The sequence below is a fragment of the Carcharodon carcharias genome, chromosome 5 (assembly GCF_017639515.1).
Source record: "Carcharodon carcharias isolate sCarCar2 chromosome 5, sCarCar2.pri, whole genome shotgun sequence".
Classification (NCBI taxonomy): domain Eukaryota; kingdom Metazoa; phylum Chordata; class Chondrichthyes; order Lamniformes; family Lamnidae; genus Carcharodon; species Carcharodon carcharias.
This window is the reverse complement of record NC_054471.1, coordinates 69024737-69050456: the sequence shown is the minus strand read 5'-3', so window position 1 is coordinate 69050456 and position 25720 is coordinate 69024737.

Genomic DNA, 25720 nt, shown 5'->3' with positions numbered 1-25720 from the left:
CACATGGTGATAATACAGAGTGAGAGCACTGTCACATAGTGATAATATACAGAGTGAGAGCACTGTCACATAGTGAGAATACACCAGAGTGAGAGCACTGTCACATAGTGATAATACACAGAGTGAGAACACTCTCAGATAGCGATAATACTTCAGAGTGAGAGCACTGTCACATAGTGATAATACAGAGTGAGAGCACTATCACATAGTGGGAATAAACCAGAGTGAGAGCACTGTCACATAGTGATAATACACAGAGAGAGAACACTCTCAGATAGCGATAATACTCCAGAGTGAGAGCACTGGCACATAGTGATAATACACAGAGGGAGAGCACTGTCACATAGTGGGAATAAACCAGAGTGAGAGCACTGTCACATAGTTATAATACACAGAGTGAGAGCACTGTCACATAGTGATAATACACAAAGTGAGAGCACTCTCAGATAGCGATAAAACTCCAGAGTGAGAGCACTGTCACATAGTGATAATACACAGAGTGAGAGTACTGTCACATAGTTATAATATACAGAGTGAGAGCACTCTCAGATAGTGATAATATACCAGAGTGAGAGCACTGTCAAATAGTTATAATATACCAGAGTGAGAGCACTGTCACATAGAGATAATACAGCAGAGCGAGAGCACTGTCACATAGTGATAATACACAGAGTGAGAGCACTGTCACATAGTGATAATACAGCAGAGCGAGAGCACTGTCACATACTGATAATACACCAGAGAGAGAGCACTGTCACATAGTGAAAATACACCAGAGTGAGTGCACTGTCACATCGTGATAATGCATCTGGGTGAGATCACAGTCACATAGTGATAATACACCAGAGTGAGAGCACTGTCACATAGTGAGAATATACCAGAATGAGAGCACTTTCACATAGTGATAATACACCCAACTGAGAGCACTGTCACATAGTGAGAATAAACCAGAGTGAGATCACTGTCACATAGTGAGAATGCCCCAGAGTGAGAGCACTGTCACATAGTGAGAATATAGCAGATTGGGAGCACTGTCACACATTGATAATACACCAGAGTGAGAGCACTGTCACATAGTGAGAATAAACCAGAGTGAGAGCACTGCCACATATTGAGAAAAAACCAGAGTGAGAGCCCTGTCACATAGTGATAATACACTAGAGTGAGAGCGCTCTCACATTGAGAGAATTAACCAGAATGAGATCACTGGTACATAATGATAATACATCAGAGTGAGATCACTGTCACATAGTGATAATACACCAGAGTGAGAACACTGTCACATCGTGATAATACACCAGAGTGAGAACACTGTCACATCGTGATAATACAGAGTGAGAGCACTGTCACTTAGTGAGAATACACCAGAGTGAGAGCACTGTCGCATAGTGAAAATACACCAGAGTGAGCGCACTGTCACATAGTGATAATACACAGAGTGAGAGCACTCTGAGATAGTGATAATACATCAGAATGAGAGCACTGTCACATAGTGATAATACACAGAGTGAGAGCACTGTCACATAGTGATAATACACCGAGCGAGAGCACTGTCACATAGTGGGAATAAACCAGAGTGAGATCACTGTCACATAGTTTTAATACACAGAGTGAGAGCACTGTCACATAGTGATAATACACAAATTGAGAACACTCTCAGATAGCGATAATACTCCAGAGTGAGAGCACTGTCACATAGTGATAATACACAGAGTGAGAGCACTCTCAGATAGTAATAATACACAGAGTGAGAACAGTCTCAGATAATGATAATATACCAGAGTGAGAGCACTGTCACATAGTGATAATACAGCAGAGCGAGAGCACTGTCACATAGTGATAATACACAGAGTGAGAGCACTGTCACATAGTTATAATACACCAGAGTGAGAGCACTGTCGCATAGTGAAAATACACCAGAGTGAGAACACTGTCACATAGTGATAATACACAGAGTGAGAGCACTCTGAGATAGTGATAATACATCAGAGTGAGAGCACTGTCACATCGTGATAATACACCAGAGTGAGAGCACTGTCACATAGTGATAATACACAGAGTGAGAGCACTGTCACATAGTTATAATATACCAGAGTGAGAGCACTGTCACATCGTGATAATACACCAGAGTGAGAGCACTGTCGCATAGTGAAAATACACCAGAGTGAGAACACTGTCACATAGTGATAATACACAGAGTGAGAGCACTCTGAGATAGTGATAATACATCAGAGTGAGAGCACTGTCACATAGTGATAATACACAGAGTGAGAGCACTGTCACATAGTGATAACACACTGAGCGAGAGCACGGTCACATAGTGGGAATAAACCAGAGTGAGAGCACTGTCACATAGTTATAATACACAGAGTGAGAGCACTGTCACATAGTGATAATACACAGAGTGAGAGCACTCTCAGATAGTGATAATACACAGAGTGAGAACAGTCTCAGATAATGATAATATACCAGACTGAGAGCACTGTCACATAGTGATAATACACAGAGTGAGAACACTGTCACATAGTTATAATATACAGAGTGAGAGCACTCTCAGATAGTGATAATATACCAGAGTGAGAGCTCTGTCACATAGTTATAATATACCAGAGTGAGAGCACTGTCACATAGTGATAATACAGCAGAGCAAGAGCCCTGTCACATGGTGATAATACAGAGTGAGAGCACTGTCACATAGTGATAATACAGAGTGAGATCACTGTCACATAGTGGGAATAAACCAGAGTGAGAGCACTGTCACATAGTGATAATACACAGAGTGAGAACACTCTCAGATAGCGATAATACTCCAGAGTGAGAGCACTGTCACATAGTGATAATACACAGAGGGAGAGCACTGTCACATAGTGGGAATAAACCAGAGTGAGAGCACTGTCACATAGTTATAATACACAGAGTGAGAGCACTGTCACATAGCGATAATACACAAAGTGAGAACACTCTCAGATAGCGATAATACTCCAGAGTGAGAGCACTGTCACATAGTGATAATACACAGAATGAGAGTACTGTCACATAGTTATAATATACAGAGTGAGAGCACTCTCAGATAGTGAAAATATACCAGAGTGAGAGCACTGTCACATAGTTATAATATACCAGAGCGAGAGCACTGTCACAGAGATAATACAGCAGAGCGAGAGCACTGTCACATAGTGATAATATACAGAGTGAGAGCACTGTCACATAGTGATAATACAGCAGAGCGAGAGCACTGTCACATACTGATAATACACCAGAGAGAGAGCACTGTCACATAGTGAAAATACACCAGAGTGAGTGCACTGTCACTTCGTGATAATGCATCTGGGTGAGATCACAGTCACATAGTGATAATACACCAGAGTGAGAGCACTGTCATATAGTGAGAATATACCAGAATGAGAGCACTTTCACATAGTGATAATACACCCAAGTGAGAGCACTGTCACATAGTGAGAATAAACCAGAGTGAGATCACTGTCACATAGTGAGAATGCCCCAGAGTGAGAGCACTGTCACATAGTGAGAATATAGCAGATTGGGAGCACTATCACATAGTGATAATACACTAGAGTGAGATCATTGTCACATAGTGAGAATAAACCAGAGTGAGATCACTGTCACACAGTGATAATACACCAGAGTGAGAGCACTGTCACATAGTGAGAATAAACCAGAGTGAGAGCACTGCCACATATTGAGAATAAACCAGAGTGAGAGCCCTGTCATACAGTGAGAATACACCAGAATGAGAGCACTTTCACAAAGTGATAATACACCCAAGTGAGAGCACTGTCACATAGTTATAATACACAGAGTGAGAGCACTCTGAGTTAGTGATAATACATCAGAGTGAGAGCACTGTCACATAGTGATAATACAGAGTGAGAACACGCTCAGATAGCGATAATACTTCAGAGTGAGAGCACTGTCACATAGTGATAATACACAAAGTGAGAACACTCTCAGATAGCGATAATACTCCAGAGTGAGAGCACTGTCACATAGTGAGAATAAACCAGAGTGAGAGCACTGCCACATATTGAGAATAAACCAGAGTGAGAGCCCTGTCATACAGTGAGAATACACCAGAATGAGAGCACTTTCACATAGTGATAATACACCCAAGTGAGAGCACTGTCACATAGTTATAATACACAGAGTGAGAGCACTCTGAGTTAGTGATAATACATCAGAGTGAGAGCACTGTCACATAGTGATAATACAGAGTGAGAACACGCTCAGATAGCGATAATACTTCAGAGTGAGAGCACTGTCACATAGTGATAATACACAGAGTGAGAGCACTGTCACATAGCGGGAATAAACCAGAGTGAGAGCACTGTCACATAGTGATAATACACAAAGTGAGAACACTCTCAGATAGCGATAATACTCCAGAGTGAGAGCACTGTCACATAGTGATAATACACAGAGTGAGAGCACTGTCACATAGTGGGAATATACCAGAGTGAGAGCACTGTCACATAGTTATAATACACACAGTGAGAGCACTGTCACATAGTGATAATACAGAAAGTGAGAACACTCTCAGATAGCGATAATACTCCAGAGTGAGAGCACTGTCACATAGTGATAATAAACAGAGTGAGAGCACTCTCAGATAGTGATAATACACAGAGTGAGAACACTCTCAGCTAATGATAATATACCAGAGTGAGAGCACTGTCTCATAGTGATAATACACAGAGTGAGAGCACTGTCACATAGTTATAATATACAGAGTGAGAGCACTCACAGATAGTGATAATATACCAGCATGAGAGCACTGACACATAGTTATAATATACCAGAGTGAGAGCACTGTCACATAGAGATAATACAGCTGAGCGAGAGCACTGTCACATAGTGATAATACACCAGAGTGAAAGCACTGTCACATAGTGATAATACACCAGAGTGAGAGCACTGTCATATAGTGAGAATACACCAGAATGAGAAACTTTCACATAGTGATAATACACCCAAGTGAGAGCACTGTCACATAGTGAGAATAAACCAGAGTGAGATCACTGTCACATAGTGAGAATGCCCGAGAGTGAGAACACTGTCACATGGTGAGAATATAGCAGAGTGGGAGCACTATCGCATAGTGATAATACACTAGAGTGAGATCATTGTCACATAGTGAGAATAAACCAGAGTGAGATCACTGTCACACAGTGATAATACACCAGAGTGAGAGCACTGTCACATAGTGAGAATAAACCAGAGTGCGAGCACTGCCACATATTGAGAATAAACCAGAGTGAGAGCACTGTTACATAGTGATAATACAGCAGAGCGAGAGCACTGTCACATACTGATAATACACCAGAGTGAGAGCACTGTCACATAGTGAAAATACACCAGAGCGAGAGCACTGTCACATCGTGATAATACACCAAAGTGAGAGCATTGTCACATAGTGATAATACAGCAGAGCGAGAGCAGTGTCACATAGTGATAATACACAGAGTGAGAGCACTGTCACATAGTGATAATACACAGAGTGCGAGCACTGTCACATAGTGATAATACACCAGAGTGAGAGCACTGTCACGTCGTGATAATACACCAGAGTGAGAACACTGTCACATCGTGATAATACACAGAGTGAGAGCACTGTCACATAGTGAGAATACACCAGAGTGAGAGCACTGTCGCATAGTGAAAATACACCAGAGTGAGAACACTGTCACATAGTGATAATACACAGAGTGAGAGCACTCTGAGATAGTGATAATACATCAGAGTGAGAGCACTGTCACATAGTGATAATACACAGAGTGAGAGCACTGTCACATAGTGATAACACACTGAGCGAGAGCACGGTCACATAGTGGGAATAAACCAGAGTGAGAGCACTGTCACATAGTTATAATACACAGAGTGAGAGCACTGTCACATAGTGATAATACACAGAGTGAGAGCACTCTCAGATAGTGATAATACACAGAGTGAGAACAGTCTCAGATACTGATAATATACCAGAGTGAGAGCACTGTCACATAATGATAATACACAGAGTGAGAGCACTGTCACATAGTTGTAATATACAGAGTGAGAGCAATCTCAGATAGTGATAATATACCAGAGTGAGAGCACTGTCACATAGTTATAATATACCAGAGTGAGAGCACTGTCACATAGTGATAATACAGCAGAGCAAGAGCACTGTCACATGGTGATAATACAGAGTGAGAGCACTGTCACATAGTGATAATACACCAGAGTGAGACCACTGTCACATAGTGATAATATACAGAGTGAGAGCACTGTCACATAGTGAGAATACACCAGAGTGAGAGCACTGTCACATAGTGATAATACACAGAGTGAGAACACTCTCAGATAGCGATAATACTTCAGAGTGAGAGCACTGTCACATAGTGATAATACAGAGTGAGAGCACTATCACATAGTGGGAATAAACCAGAGTGAGAGCACTGTCACATAGTGATAATACGCAGAGAGAGAACACTCTCAGATAGCGATAATACTCCAGAGTGAGAGCACTGGCACATAGTGATAATACACAGAGGGAGAGCACTGTCACATAGTGGGAATAAACCAGAGTGAGAGCACTGTCACATAGTTATAATACACAGAGTGAGAGCACTGTCACATAGTGATAATACACAAAGTGAGAACACTCTCAGATAGCGATAAAACTCCAGAGTGAGAGCACTGTCACATAGTGATAATACACAGAGTGAGAGTACTGTCACATAGTTATAATATACAGAGTGAGAGCACTCTCAGATAGTGATAATATACCAGAGTGAGAGCACTGTCAAATAGTTATAATATACCAGAGTGAGAGCACTGTCACATAGAGATAATACAGCAGAGCGAGAGCACTGTCACATAGTGATAATATACAGAGTGAGAGCACTGTCACATAGTGATAATACAGCAGAGCGAGAGCACTGTCACATACTGATAATACACCAGAGAGAGAGCACTGTCACATAGTGAAAATACACCAGAGTGAGTGCACTGTCACATCGTGATAATGCATCTGGGTGAGATCACAGTCACATAGTGATAATACACCAGAGTGAGAGCACCGTCACATAGTGAGAATATACCAGAATGAGAGCACTTTCACATAGTGATAATACACCCAACTGAGAGCACTGTCACATAGTGAGAATAAACCAGAGTGAGATCACTGTCACATAGTGAGAATGCCCCAGAGTGAGAGCACTGTCACATAGTGAGAATATAGCAGATTGGGAGCATTGTCACACATTGATAATACACCAGAGTGAGAGCACTGTCACATAGTGAGAATAAACCAGAGTGAGAGCACTGCCACATATTGAGAATAAACCAGAGTGAGAGCACTGTTACATAGTGATAATACAGCAGAGCGAGAGCACTGTCACATACTGATAATACACCAGAGTGAGAGCACTGTCACATAGTGAAAATACACCAGAGCGAGAGCACTGTCACATCGTGATAATACACCAAAGTGAGAGCATTGTCACATAGTGATAATACAGCAGAGCGAGAGCAGTGTCACATAGTGATAATACACAGAGTGAGAGCACTGTCACATAGTGATAATACACAGAGTGCGAGCACTGTCACATAGTGATAATACACCAGAGTGAGAGCACTGTCACGTCGTGATAATACACCAGAGTGAGAACACTGTCACATCGTGATAATACACAGAGTGAGAGCACTGTCACATAGTGAGAATACACCAGAGTGAGAGCACTGTCGCATAGTGAAAATACACCAGAGTGAGAACACTGTCACATAGTGATAATACACAGAGTGAGAGCACTCTGAGATAGTGATAATACATCAGAGTGAGAGCACTGTCACATAGTGATAATACACAGAGTGAGAGCACTGTCACATAGTGATAACACACTGAGCGAGAGCACGGTCACATAGTGGGAATAAACCAGAGTGAGAGCACTGTCACATAGTTATAATACACAGAGTGAGAGCACTGTCACATAGTGATAATACACAGAGTGAGAGCACTCTCAGATAGTGATAATACACAGAGTGAGAACAGTCTCAGATACTGATAATATACCAGAGTGAGAGCACTGTCACATAATGATAATACACAGAGTGAGAGCACTGTCACATAGTTGTAATATACAGAGTGAGAGCAATCTCAGATAGTGATAATATACCAGAGTGAGAGCACTGTCACATAGTTATAATATACCAGAGTGAGAGCACTGTCACATAGTGATAATACAGCAGAGCAAGAGCACTGTCACATGGTGATAATACAGAGTGAGAGCACTGTCACATAGTGATAATACACCAGAGTGAGACCACTGTCACATAGTGATAATATACAGAGTGAGAGCACTGTCACATAGTGAGAATACACCAGAGTGAGAGCACTGTCACATAGTGATAATACACAGAGTGAGAACACTCTCAGATAGCGATAATACTTCAGAGTGAGAGCACTGTCACATAGTGATAATACAGAGTGAGAGCACTATCACATAGTGGGAATAAACCAGAGTGAGAGCACTGTCACATAGTGATAATACGCAGAGAGAGAACACTCTCAGATAGCGATAATACTCCAGAGTGAGAGCACTGGCACATAGTGATAATACACAGAGGGAGAGCACTGTCACATAGTGGGAATAAACCAGAGTGAGAGCACTGTCACATAGTTATAATACACAGAGTGAGAGCACTGTCACATAGTGATAATACACAAAGTGAGAACACTCTCAGATAGCGATAAAACTCCAGAGTGAGAGCACTGTCACATAGTGATAATACACAGAGTGAGAGTACTGTCACATAGTTATAATATACAGAGTGAGAGCACTCTCAGATAGTGATAATATACCAGAGTGAGAGCACTGTCAAATAGTTATAATATACCAGAGTGAGAGCACTGTCACATAGAGATAATACAGCAGAGCGAGAGCACTGTCACATAGTGATAATATACAGAGTGAGAGCACTGTCACATAGTGATAATACAGCAGAGCGAGAGCACTGTCACATACTGATAATACACCAGAGAGAGAGCACTGTCACATAGTGAAAATACACCAGAGTGAGTGCACTGTCACATCGTGATAATGCATCTGGGTGAGATCACAGTCACATAGTGATAATACACCAGAGTGAGAGCACTGTCACATAGTGAGAATATACCAGAATGAGAGCACTTTCACATAGTGATAATACACCCAACTGAGAGCACTGTCACATAGTGAGAATAAACCAGAGTGAGATCACTGTCACATAGTGAGAATGCCCCAGAGTGAGAGCACTGTCACATAGTGAGAATATAGCAGATTGGGAGCACTGTCACACATTGATAATACACCAGAGTGAGAGCACTGTCACATAGTGAGAATAAACCAGAGTGAGAGCACTGCCACATATTGAGAAAAAACCAGAGTGAGAGCCCTGTCACATAGTGATAATACACTAGAGTGAGAGCGCTCTCACATTGAGAGAATTAACCAGAATGAGATCACTGGTACATAATGATAATACATCAGAGTGAGATCACTGTCACATAGTGATAATACACCAGAGTGAGAACACTGTCACATCGTGATAATACACCAGAGTGAGAACACTGTCACATCGTGATAATACACAGAGTGAGAGCACTGTCACTTAGTGAGAATACACCAGAGTGAGAGCACTGTCGCATAGTGAAAATACACCAGAGTGAGCGCACTGTCACATAGTGATAATACACAGAGTGAGAGCACTCTGAGATAGTGATAATACATCAGAATGAGAGCACTGTCACATAGTGATAATACACAGAGTGAGAGCACTGTCACATAGTGATAATACACCGAGCGAGAGCACTGTCACATAGTGGGAATAAACCAGAGTGAGATCGCTGTCACATAGTTATAATACACAGAGTGAGAGCACTGTCACATAGTGATAATACACAAATTGAGAACACTCTCAGATAGCGATAATACTCCAGAGTGAGAGCACTGTCACATAGTGATAATACACAGAGTGAGAGCACTCTCAGATAGTGATAATACACAGAGTGAGAACAGTCTCAGATAATGATAATATACCAGAGTGAGAGCACTGTCACATAGTGATAATACAGCAGAGCGAGAGCACTGTCACATAGTGATAATACACAGAGTGAGAGCACTGTCACATAGTTATAATACACCAGAGTGAGAGCACTGTCGCATAGTGAAAATACACCAGAGTGAGAACACTGTCACATAGTGATAATACACAGAGTGAGAGCACTCTGAGATAGTGATAATACATCAGAGTGAGAGCACTGTCACATCGTGATAATACACCAGAGTGAGAGCACTGTCACATAGTGATAATACACAGAGTGAGAGCACTCTCAGATAGTGATAATACACAGAGTGAGAACAGTCTCAGATAATGATAATATACCAGAGTGAGAGCACTGTCACATAGTGATAATACAGCAGAGCGAGAGCACTGTCACATAGTGATAATACACAGAGTGAGAGCACTGTCAGATAGTTATAATACACCAGAGTGAGAGCACTGTCGCATAGTGAAAATACACCAGAGTGAGAACACTGTCACATAGTGATAATACACAGAGTGAGAGCACTCTGAGATAGTGATAATACATCAGAGTGAGAGCACTGTCACATCGTGATAATACACCAGAGTGAGAGCACTGTCACATAGTGATAATACACAGAGTGAGAGCACTGTCACATAGTTATAATATACCAGAGTGAGAGCACTGTCACATCGTGATAATACACCAGAGTGAGAGCACTGTCGCATAGTGAAAATACACCAGAGTGAGAACACTGTCACATAGTGATAATACACAGAGTGAGAGCACTCTGAGATAGTGATAATACATCAGAGTGAGAGCACTGTCACATAGTGATAATACACAGAGTGAGAGCACTGTCACATAGTGATAACACACTGAGCGAGAGCACGGTCACATAGTGGGAATAAACCAGAGTGAGAGCACTGTCACATAGTTATAATACACAGAGTGAGAGCACTGTCACATAGTGATAATACACAGAGTGAGAGCACTCTCAGATAGTGATAATACACAGAGTGAGAACAGTCTCAGATAATGATAATATACCAGACTGAGAGCACTGTCACATAGTGATAATACACAGAGTGAGAACACTGTCACATAGTTATAATATACAGAGTGAGAGCACTCTCAGATAGTGATAATATACCAGAGTGAGAGCTCTGTCACATAGTTATAATATACCAGAGTGAGAGCACTGTCACATAGTGATAATACAGCAGAGCAAGAGCCCTGTCACATGGTGATAATACAGAGTGAGAGCACTGTCACATAGTGATAATACAGAGTGAGAGCACTGTCACATAGTGGGAATAAACCAGAGTGAGAGCACTGTCACATAGTGATAATACACAGAGTGAGAACACTCTCAGATAGCGATAATACTCCAGAGTGAGAGCACTGTCACATAGTGATAATACACAGAGGGAGAGCACTGTCACATAGTGGGAATAAACCAGAGTGAGAGCACTGTCACATAGTTATAATACACAGAGTGAGAGCACTGTCACATAGCGATAATACACAAAGTGAGAACACTCTCAGATAGCGATAATACTCCAGAGTGAGAGCACTGTCACATAGTGATAATACACAGAATGAGAGTACTGTCACATAGTTATAATATACAGAGTGAGAGCACTCTCAGATAGTGAAAATATACCAGAGTGAGAGCACTGTCACATAGTTATAATATACCAGAGCGAGAGCACTGTCACAGAGATAATACAGCAGAGCGAGAGCACTGTCACATAGTGATAATATACAGAGTGAGAGCACTGTCACATAGTGATAATACAGCAGAGCGAGAGCACTGTCACATACTGATAATACACCAGAGAGAGAGCACTGTCACATAGTGAAAATACACCAGAGTGAGTGCACTGTCACTTCGTGATAATGCATCTGGGTGAGATCACAGTCACATAGTGATAATACACCAGAGTGAGAGCACTGTCATATAGTGAGAATATACCAGAATGAGAGCACTTTCACATAGTGATAATACACCCAAGTGAGAGCACTGTCACATAGTGAGAATAAACCAGAGTGAGATCACTGTCACATAGTGAGAATGCCCCAGAGTGAGAGCACTGTCACATAGTGAGAATATAGCAGATTGGGAGCACTATCACATAGTGATAATACACTAGAGTGAGATCATTGTCACATAGTGAGAATAAACCAGAGTGAGATCACTGTCACACAGTGATAATACACCAGAGTGAGAGCACTGTCACATAGTGAGAATAAACCAGAGTGAGAGCACTGCCACATATTGAGAATAAACCAGAGTGAGAGCCCTGTCATACAGTGAGAATACACCAGAATGAGAGCACTTTCACAAAGTGATAATACACCCAAGTGAGAGCACTGTCACATAGTTATAATACACAGAGTGAGAGCACTCTGAGTTAGTGATAATACATCAGAGTGAGAGCACTGTCACATAGTGATAATACAGAGTGAGAACACGCTCAGATAGCGATAATACTTCAGAGTGAGAGCACTGTCACATAGTGATAATACACAAAGTGAGAACACTCTCAGATAGCGATAATACTCCAGAGTGAGAGCACTGTCACATAGTGAGAATAAACCAGAGTGAGAGCACTGCCACATATTGAGAATAAACCAGAGTGAGAGCCCTGTCATACAGTGAGAATACACCAGAATGAGAGCACTTTCACATAGTGATAATACACCCAAGTGAGAGCACTGTCACATAGTTATAATACACAGAGTGAGAGCACTCTGAGTTAGTGATAATACATCAGAGTGAGAGCACTGTCACATAGTGATAATACAGAGTGAGAACACGCTCAGATAGCGATAATACTTCAGAGTGACAGCACTGTCACATAGTGATAATACACAGAGTGAGAGCACTGTCACATAGCAGGAATAAACCAGAGTGAGAGCACTGTCACATAGTGATAATACACAAAGTGAGAACACTCTCAGATAGCGATAATACTCCAGAGTGAGAGCACTGTCACATAGTGATAATACACAGAGTGAGAGCACTGTCACATAGTGGGAATATACCAGAGTGAGAGCACTGTCACATAGTTATAATACACACAGTGAGAGCACTGTCACATAGTGATAATACAGAAAGTGAGAACACTCTCAGATAGCGATAATACTCCAGAGTGAGAGCACTGTCACATAGTGATAATAAACAGAGTGAGAGCACTCTCAGATAGTGATAATACACAGAGTGAGAACACTCTCAGCTAATGATAATATACCAGAGTGAGAGCACTGTCTCATAGTGATAATACACAGAGTGAGAGCACTGTCACATAGTTATAATATACAGAGTGAGAGCACTCACAGATAGTGATAATATACCAGCATGAGAGCACTGACACATAGTTATAATATACCAGAGTGAGAGCACTGTCACATAGAGATAATACAGCTGAGCGAGAGCACTGTCACATAGTGATAATACACCAGAGTGAAAGCACTGTCACATAGTGATAATACACCAGAGTGAGAGCACTGTCATATAGTGAGAATACACCAGAATGAGAAACTTTCACATAGTGATAATACACCCAAGTGAGAGCACTGTCACATAGTGAGAATAAACCAGAGTGAGATCACTGTCACATAGTGAGAATGCCCCAGAGTGAGAACACTGTCACATGGTGAGAATATAGCAGAGTGGGAGCACTATCACATAGTGATAATACACTAGAGTGAGATCATTGTCACATAGTGAGAATAAACCAGAGTGAGATCACTGTCACACAGTGATAATACACCAGAGTGAGAGCACTGTCATATAGTGAAAATACACCAGAATGAGAGCACTTTCACATAGTGATAATAGACCAAAGTGAGAGCACTGTCACATAGTGAGAATAAACCAGAGTGAGATCACTGTCACATAGTGAGAATGCCTCTGAGTGAGAGCAATGTCACATAGTGAGAATATAGCAGAGTGGGAGCACTATCACATAGTGAGAATACACTAGAGTGAGATCATTGTCACATAGTGAGAATAAACCAGAAGTGAGATCACTGTCACACAGTGATAATACACCAGAGTGAGAGCACTGTCACATAGTGATAATACACAGAGTGAGAGCACTGTCACATAGTGGGAATATACCAGAGTGAGAGCACTGTCACATAGTTATAATACACACAGTGAGAGCACTGTCACATAGTGATAATACAGAAAGTGAGAACACTCTCAGATAGCGATAATACTCCAGAGTGAGAGCACTGTCACATAGTGATAATAAACAGAGTGAGAGCACTCTCAGATAGTGATAATACACAGAGTCAGAACACTCTCAGCTAATGATAATATACCAGAGTGAGAGCACTGTCTCATAGTGATAATACACAGAGTGAGAGCACTGTCACATAGTTATAATATACAGAGTGAGAGCACTCACAGATAGTGATAATATACCAGCATGAGAGCACTGACACATAGTTATAATATACCAGAGTGAGAGCACTGTCACATAGAGATAATACAGCTGAGCGAGAGCACTGTCACATAGTGATAATACACAGAGTGAGAGCACTGTCACATAGTGATAATACACCAGAGTGAAAGCACTGTCACATAGTGATAATACACCAGAGTGAGAGCACTGTCATATAGTGAGAATACACCAGAATGAGAAACTTTCACATAGTGATAATACACCCAAGTGAGAGCACTGTCACATAGTGAGAATAAACCAGAGTGAGATCACTGTCATATAGTGAGAATGCCCCAGAGTGAGAACACTGTCACATGGTGAGAATATAGCAGAGTGGGAGCACTATCGCATAGTGATAATACACTAGAGTGAGATCATTGTCACATAGTGAGAATAAACCAGAGTGAGATCACTGTCACACAGTGATAATACACCAGAGTGAGAGCACTGTCACATAGTGAGAATAAACCAGAGTGCGAGCACTGCCACATATTGAGAATAAACCAGAGTGAGAGCACTGTTACATAGTGATAATACAGCAGAGCGAGAGCACTGTCACATACTGATAATACACCAGAGTGAGAGCACTGTCACATAGTGAAAATACACCAGAGCGAGAGCACTGTCACATCGTGATAATACACCAAAGTGAGAGCATTGTCACATAGTGATAATACAGCAGAGCGAGAGCAGTGTCACATAGTGATAATACACAGAGTGAGAGCACTGTCACATAGTGATAATACACAGAGTGCGAGCACTGTCACATAGTGATAATACACCAGAGTGAGAGCACTGTCACGTCGTGATAATACACCAGAGTGAGAACACTGTCACATCGTGATAATACACAGAGTGAGAGCACTGTCACATAGTGAGAATACACCAGAGTGAGAGCACTGTCGCATAGTGAAAATACACCAGAGTGAGAACACTGTCACATAGTGATAATACACAGAGTGAGAGCACTCTGAGATAGTGATAATACATCAGAGTGAGAGCACTGTCACATAGTGATAATACACAGAGTGAGAGCACTGTCACATAGTGATAACACACTGAGCGAGAGCACGGTCACATAGTGGGAATAAACCAGAGTGAGAGCACTGTCACATAGTTATAATACACAGAGTGAGAGCACGGTCACATAGTGATAATACACAGAGTGAGAGCACTCTCAGATAGTGATAATACACAGAGTGAGAACAGTCTCAGATACTGATAATATACCAGAGTGAGAGCACTGTCACATAATGATAATACACAGAGTGAGAGCACTGTCACATAGTTGTAATATACAGAGTGAGAGCAATCTCAGATAGTGATAATATACCAGAGTGAGAGCACTGTCACATAGTTATAATATACCAGAGTGAGAGCACTGTCACATAGTGATAATACAGCAGAGCAAGAGCACTGTCACATGGTGATAATACAGAGTGAGAGCACTGTCACATAGTGATAATACACCAGAGTGAGACCACTGTCACATAGTGATAATATACAGAGTGAGAGCACTGTCACATAGTGAGAATACACCAGAGTGAGAGCACTGTCACATAGTGATAATACACAGAGTGAGAACACTCTCAGATAGCGATAATACTTCAGAGTGAGAGCACTGTCACATAGTGATAATACAGAGTGAGAGCACTATCACATAGTGGGAATAAACCAGAGTGAGAGCACTGTCACATAGTGATAATACACAGAGAGAGAACACTCTCAGATAGCGATAATACTCCAGAGTGAGAGCACTGGCACATAGTGATAATACACAGAGGGAGAGCACTGTCACATAGTGGGAATAAACCAGAGTGAGAGCACTGTCACATAGTTATAATACACAGAGTGAGAGCACTGTCACATAGTGATAATACACAAAGTGAGAACACTCTCAGATAGCGATAAAACTCCAGAGTGAGAGCACTGTCACATAGTGATAATACACAGAGTGAGAGTACTGTCACATAGTTATAATATACAGAGTGAGAGCACTCTCAGATAGTGATAATATACCAGAGTGAGAGCACTGTCAAATAGTTATAATATACCAGAGTGAGAGCACTGTCACATAGAGATAATACAGCAGAGCGAGAGCACTGTCACATAGTGATAATATACAGAGTGAGAGCACTGTCACATAGTGATAATACAGCAGAGCGAGAGCACTGTCACATACTGATAATACACCAGAGAGAGAGCACTGTCACATAGTGAAAATACACCAGAGTGAGTGCACTGTCACATCGTGATAATGCATCTGGGTGAGATCACAGTCACATAGTGATAATACACCAGAGTGAGAGCACTGTCACATAGTGAGAATATACCAGAATGAGAGCACTTTCACATAGTGATAATACACCCAACTGAGAGCACTGTCACATAGTGAGAATAAACCAGAGTGAGATCACTGTCACATAGTGAGAATGCCCCAGAGTGAGAGCACTGTCACATAGTGAGAATATAGCAGATTGGGAGCACTGTCACACATTGATAATACACCAGAGTGAGAGCACTGTCACATAGTGAGAATAAACCAGAGTGAGAGCACTGCCACATATTGAGAATAAACCAGAGTGAGAGCACTGTTACATAGTGATAATACAGCAGAGCGAGAGCACTGTCACATACTGATAATACACCAGAGTGAGAGCACTGTCACATAGTGAAAATACACCAGAGCGAGAGCACTGTCACATCGTGATAATACACCAAAGTGAGAGCATTGTCACATAGTGATAATACAGCAGAGCGAGAGCAGTGTCACATAGTGATAATACACAGAGTGAGAGCACTGTCACATAGTGATAATACACAGAGTGCGAGCACTGTCACATAGTGATAATACACCAGAGTGAGAGCACTGTCACGTCGTGATAATACAGCAGAGTGAGAACACTGTCACATCGTGATAATACACAGAGTGAGAGCACTGTCACATAGTGAGAATACACCAGAGTGAGAGCACTGTCGCATAGTGAAAATACACCAGAGTGAGAACACTGTCACATAGTGATAATACACAGAGTGAGAGCACTCTGAGATAGTGATAATACATCAGAGTGAGAGCACTGTCACATAGTGATAATACACAGAGTGAGAGCACTGTCACATAGTGATAACACACTGAGCGAGAGCACGGTCACATAGTGGGAATAAACCAGAGTGAGAGCACTGTCACATAGTTATAATACACAGAGTGAGAGCACTGTCACATAGTGATAATACACAGAGTGAGAGCACTCTCAGATAGTGATAATACACAGAGTGAGAACAGTCTCAGATACTGATAATATACCAGAGTGAGAGCACTGTCACATAATGATAATACACAGAGTGAGAGCACTGTCACATAGTTGTAATATACAGAGTGAGAGCAATCTCAGATAGTGATAATATACCAGAGTGAGAGCACTGTCACATAGTTATAATATACCAGAGTGAGAGCACTGTCACATAGTGATAATACAGCAGAGCAAGAGCACTGTCACATGGTGATAATACAGAGTGAGAGCACTGTCACATAGTGATAATACACCAGAGTGAGACCACTGTCACATAGTGATAATATACAGAGTGAGAGCACTGTCACATAGTGAGAATACACCAGAGTGAGAGCACTGTCACATAGTGATAATACACAGAGTGAGAACACTCTCAGATAGCGATAATACTTCAGAGTGAGAGCACTGTCACATAGTGATAATACAGAGTGAGAGCACTATCACATAGTGGGAATAAACCAGAGTGAGAGCACTGTCACATAGTGATAATACGCAGAGAGAGAACACTCTCAGATAGCGATAATACTCCAGAGTGAGAGCACTGGCACATAGTGATAATACACAGAGGGAGAGCACTGTCACATAGTGGGAATAAACCAGAGTGAGAGCACTGTCACATAGTTATAATACACAGAGTGAGAGCACTGTCACATAGTGATAATACACAAAGTGAGAACACTCTCAGATAGCGATAAAACTCCAGAGTGAGAGCACTGTCACATAGTGATAATACACAGAGTGAGAGTACTGTCACATAGTTATAATATACAGAGTGAGAGCACTCTCAGATAGTGATAATATACCAGAGTGAGAGCACTGTCAAATAGTTATAATATACCAGAGTGAGAGCACTGTCACATAGAGATAATACAGCAGAGCGAGAGCACTGTCACATAGTGATAATATACAGAGTGAGAGCACTGTCACATAGTGATAATACAGCAGAGCGAGAGCACTGTCACATACTGATAATACACCAGAGAGAGAGCACTGTCACATAGTGAAAATACACCAGAGTGAGTGCACTGTCACATCGTGATAATGCATCTGGGTGAGATCACAGTCACATAGTGATAATACACCAGAGTGAGAGCACTGTCACATAGTGAGAATATACCAGAATGAGAGCACTTTCACATAGTGATAATACACCCAACTGAGAGCACTGTCACATAGTGAGAATAAACCAGAGTGAGATCACTGTCACATAGTGAGAATGCCCCAGAGTGAGAGCACTGTCACATAGTGAGAATATAGCAGATTGGGAGCACTGTCACACATTGATAATACACCAGAGTGAGAGCACTGTCACATAGTGAGAATAAACCAGAGTGAGAGCACTGCCACATATTGAGAAAAAACCAGAGTGAGAGCCCTGTCACATAGTGATAATACACTAGAGTGAGAGCGCTCTCACATTGAGAGAATTAACCAGAATGAGATCACTGGTACATAATGATAATACATCAGAGTGAGATCACTGTCACATAGTGATAATACACCAGAGTGAGAACACTGTCACATCGTGATAATACACCAGAGTGAGAACACTGTCACATCGTGATAATACACAGAGTGAGAGCACTGTCACTTAGTGAGAATACACCAGAGTGAGAGCACTGTCGCATAGTGAAAATACACCAGAGTGAGCGCACTGTCACATAGTGATAATACACAGAGTGAGAGCACTCTGAGATAGTGATAATACATCAGAATGAGAGCACTGTCACATAGTGATAATACACAGAGTGAGAGCACTGTCACATAGTGATAATACACCGAGCGAGAGCACTGTCACATAGTGGGAATAAACCAGAGTGAGATCGCTGTCACATAGTTATAATACACAGAGTGAGAGCACTGTCACATAGTGATAATACACAAATTGAGAACACTCTCAGATAGCGATAATACTCCAGAGTGAGAGCACTGTCACATAGTGATAATACACAGAGTGAGAGCACTCTCAGATAGTGATAATACACAGAGTGAGAACAGTCTCAGATAATGATAATATACCAGAGTGAGAGCACTCTCACATAGTGATAATACAGCAGAGCGAGAGCACTGTCACATAGTGATAATACACAGAGTGAGAGCACTGTCACATAGTTATAATACACCAGAGTGAGAGCACTGTCGCATAGTGAAAATACACCAGAGTGAGAACACTGTCACATAGTGATAATACACAGAGTGAGAGCACTCTGAGATAGTGATAATACATCAGAGTGAGAGCACTGTCACATCGTGATAATACACCAGAGTGAGAGCACTGTCACATAGTGATAATACACAGAGTGAGAGCACTGTCACATAGTTATAATATACCAGAGTGAGAGCACTGTCACATCGTGATAATACACCAGAGTGAGAGCACTGTCGCATAGTGAAAATACACCAGAGTGAGAACACTGTCACATAGTGATAATACACAGAGTGAGAGCACTCTGAGATAGTGATAATACATCAGAGTGAGAGCACTGTCACATAGTGATAATACAGAGTGAGAGCACTGTCACATAGTGATAACACACTGAGCGAGAGCACGGTCACATAGTGGGAATAAACCAGAGTGAGAGCACTGTCACATAGTTATAATACACAGAGTGAGAGCACTGTCACATAGTGATAATACACAGAGTGAGAGCACTCTCAGATAGTGATAATACACAGAGTGAGAACAGTCTCAGATAATGATAATATACCAGACTGAGAGCACTGTCACATAGTGATAATACACAGAGTGAGAACAATGTCACATAGTTATAATATACAGAGTGAGAGCACTCTCAGATAGTGATAATATACCAGAGTGAGAGCTCTGTCACATAGTTATAATATACCAGAGTGAGAGCACTGTCACATAGTGATAATACAGCAGAGCAAGAGCCCTGTCACATGGTGATAATACAGAGTGAGAGCACTGTCACATAGTGATAATACAGAGTGAGAGCACTGTCACATAGTGGGAATAAACCAGAGTGAGAGCACTGTCACATAGTGATAATACACAGAGTGAGAACACTCTCAGATAGCGATAATACTCCAGAGTGAGAGCACTGTCACATAGTGATAATACACAGAGGGAGAGCACTGTCACATAGTGGGAATAAACCAGAGTGAGAGCACTGTCACATAGTTATAATACACAGAGTGAGAGCACTGTCACATAGCGATAATACACAAAGTGAGAACACTCTCAGATAGCGATAATACTCCAGAGTGAGAGCACTGTCACATAGTGATAATACACAGAATGAGAGTACTGTCACATAGTTATAATATACAGAGTGAGAGCACTCTCAGATAGTGAAAATATACCAGAGTGAGAGCACTGTCACATAGTTATAATATACCAGAGTGAGAGCACTGTCACAGAGATAATACAGCAGAGCGAGAGCACTGTCACATAGTGATAATATACAGAGTGAGAGCACTGTCGCATAGTGATAATACAGCAGAGCGAGAGCACTGTCGCATACTGATAATACACCAGAGAGAGAGCACTGTCACATAGTGAAAATACACCAGAGTGAGTGCACTGTCACTTCGTGATAATGCATCTGGGTGAGATCACAGTCACATAGTGATAATACACCAGAGTGAGAGCACTGTCATATAGTGAGAATATACCAGAATGAGAGCACTTTCACATAGTGATAATACACCCAAGTGAGAGCACTGTCACATAGTGAGAATAAACCAGAGTGAGATCACTGTCACATAGTGAGAATGCCCCAGAGTGAGAGCACTGTCACATAGTGAGAATATAGCAGATTGGGAGCACTATCACATAGTGATAATACACTAGAGTGAGATCATTGTCACATAGTGAGAATAAACCAGAGTGAGATCACTGTCACACAGTGATAATACACCAGAGTGAGAGCACTGTCACATAGTGAGAATAAACCAGAGTGAGAGCACTGCCACATATTGAGAATAAACCAGAGTGAGAGCCCTGTCACATAGTGATAATACACTAGAGTGAGAGCACTCTCACATTGAGAGAATTAACCAGAATGAGATCACTGGTACATAATGATAATACATCAGAGTGACATCACTGTCACATAGTGATAATACACCAGAGTGAGAACACTGTCACATCGTGATAATACACCAGAGTGAGAACACTGTCACATCGTGATAATACACAGAGTGAGAGCACTGTCACTTAGTGAGAATACACCAGAGTGAGAGCACTGTCGCATAGTGAAAATATACCAGAGTGAGAGCACTGTCACATAGTGATAATACACAGAGTGAGAGCACTCTGAGATAGTGATAATACATCAGAATGAGAGCACTGTCACATAGTGATAATACACAGAGTGAGAGCACTGTCACATAGTGATAATACACAGAGCGAGAGCACTGTCACATAGTGGGAATAAACCAGAGTGAGATCACTGTCACATAGTTATAATACACAGAGTGAGAGCACTGTCACATAGTGATAATACACAAATTGAGAACACTCTCAGATAGCGATAATACTCCAGAGTGAGAGCACTGTCACATAGTGATAATACACAGAGTGAGAGCACTCTCAGATAGTGATAATACACAGAGTGAGAACAGTCTCAGATAATGATAATATACCAGAGTGAGAGCACTGTCACATAGTGATAATACAGCAGAGCGAGAGCACTGTCACATAGTGATAATACACAGAGTGAGAGCACTGTCACATAGTTATAATACACCAGAGTGAGAGCACTGTCACATAGTGATAATACACAGAGTGAGAGCACTGTCACATAGTTATAATATACCAGAGTGAAAGCACTGTCAAATAGTGATAGTACACCAGAGTGAGAGCACTGTCACATCATGATAATACACCAGAGTGAGAACACTGTCACATTGTGATAATACACAGAGTGAGAGCACTGTCACATAGTGAGAATACACCAGAGTGAGAGCACTGTCACATAGTGAAAATACACCAGCGTGAGAGCACTGTCACATAGTGATAATACACAGAGTGAGAGCACTGTCACATAGTGGGAATAAACCAGAGTGAAAGCACTGTCACATAGTTATAATACACAGAGTGAGAGCACTGTCACATAGTGATAATACACAAAGTGAGATCACTCTCAGATAGCGATAATACTCCAGAGTGTGAGCACTGTCAAATAGTGATAATACACAGAGTGAGAGCACTCTCAGATAGTGATAATACAGAGTGAGAACACTCTCAGATAATGATAATATACCAGAGTGAGAACACTGTCAGTTAGTGAAAATACACCAGAGTGAGAGCACTGTCACATCGTGATAATGCATCTGGGTGAGATCACAGTCACAAAGTGATAATACACCAGAGTGAGAGCACTGACATATAGTGAGAATACACCAGAATGAGAGCACTTTCACATAGTGATAATACACCAAAGTGAGAGCACTGTCACATAGTGAGAATAAACCAGAATGAGATCACTGTCACATAGTGAGAATGCCTCAGAGTGAGAGCACTGTCACATAGTGAGAATATAGCAGAGTGGGAGCACTATCACATAGTGAGAATACACTAGAGTGAGATCATTGTCACATAGTGAGAATAAACCAGAGTGAGATCACTGTCACACAGTGATAATACACCAGAGTGAGAGCACTGTCACATAGTTATAATACACAGAGTGAGAGCACTCTGAGATAGTGATAATACATCAGAGTGAGAGCACTGTCACATAGTGATAATACACAGAGTGAGAGCACTGTCACATAGTGATAATACAGCAGAGCGAGAGCACTGTCACATAGTGATAATACACCAGAGTGAGAGCACTGTCACATAGTGAAAATACACAAAGTGAGAACACTCTCAGATAGCGATAATACTCCAGAGTGAGAGCACTGTCACATAGTGATAATACACAGAGTGAGAGCACTCTCAGATAGTGATAATACACAGAGTGAGAACACTCTCAGCTAATGATAATATACCAGAGTGAGAGCACTGTCTCATAGTGATAATACACAGAGTGAAAGCACTGTCACATAGTTATAATATACAGAGTGAGAGCACTCACAGATAGTGATAATATACCAGAGTGAGAGCACTGTCACATAGTTATAATATACCAGAGTGAGAGCACTGTCACATAGTGATAATAGCCCAGAGTGAGAGCACTGTCACATAGTGATAATACAGCAGAGCGAGAGCACTGTCACATAGTGATAATACACTGAGTGAGAGCACTGTCACATAGTGATAATACAGCAGAGCGAGAGGACTGTCACATACTGATAATACACCAGAGTGAGAACACTGTCAGTTAGTGAAAATACACCAGAGTGAGAGCACTGTCACATCGTGATAATGCATCTGGGTGAGATCACAGTCACAAAGTGATAATACACCAGAGTGAGAGCACTGACATATAGTGAGAATACACCAGAATGAGAGCACTTTCACATAGTGATAATACACCAAAGTGAGAGCACTGTCACATAGTGAGAATAAACCAGAATGAGATCACTGTCACATAGTGAGAATGCCTCAGAGTGAGAGCACTGTCACATAGTGAGAATATAGCAGAGTGGGAGCACTATCACATAGTGAGAATACACTAGAGTGAGATCATTGTCACATAGTGAGAATAAACCAGAGTGAGATCACTGTCACACAGTGATAATACACCAGAGTGAGAGCACTGTCACATAGTTATAATACACAGAGTGAGAGCACTCTGAGATAGTGATAATACATCAGAGTGAGAGCACTGTCACATAGTGATAATACACAGAGTGAGAACACTCTCAGATAGCGATAATACTTCAGAGTGAAAGCACTGTCACATAGTGATAATACACAGAGTGAGAGCACTGTCACATAGAGGGAATAAACCAGAGTGAGAGCACTGTCGCATAGTTATAATGCACAGAGTGAGAGCACTGTCACATAGTGATAATACACAAAGTGAGAACACTCTCAGATAGCGATAATACTCCAAAGTGAGAGCACTGTCACATAGTGATAATACACAGAGTGAGAGCACTCTCAGATAGTGATAATACACAGAGTGAGAACACTCTCAGCTAATGATAATATACCAGAGTGAGAGCACTGTCTCATCGTGATAATACACAGAGTGAGAGCACTGTCACATAGTTATAATATACAGAGTGAGAGCACTCTCAGATAGTGATAATATACCAGAGTGAGAGCACTGTCAAATAGTTATAATATACCAGAGTGAGAGCACTGTCACATAGAGATAATACAGCTGAGAGAGAGCACTGTCACATAGTGATAATACACAGAGTGAGAGCACTGTCACATAGTTATAATACACAGATTGAGAGCACTGTCACATAGTGATAATACACAAAGTGAGAACACTCTCAGATAGCGATAATACTCCAGAGTGAGAGCACTGTCACGTAGTGATAATACAAAGAGTGAGAGCACTCTCAGATAGTGATAATACACAGAGTGAGAACACTCTCAGCTAATGATAATATACCAGAGTGAGAGCACTGTCTCATAGTGATAATACACAGAGTGAGAGCACTGTCACATAGTGATAATACACAAAGTGAGAACACTCTCCGATAGCGATAATACTCCAGAGAGAGAGCACTCTCAGATAGTGATAATACACAGAGTGAGAACACTCTCAGCTAATGATAATATACCAGAGTGAGAGCACTGTCTCATAGTGATAATACACAGAGTGAGAGCACTGTCACATAGTTATGATATACAGAGTGAGAGCACTCTCAGATAGTGATAATATACCAGAGTGAGAGCACTGTCACATAGTTATAATATACCAGAGTGAGAGCACTGTCACATAGAGATAATACACCAGAGTGAGAGCACTGTCACATAGAGATAATGCTGCTGAGCGAGAGCACTGTCACACAGTGATAATACACAGAGTGAGAGCACTGTC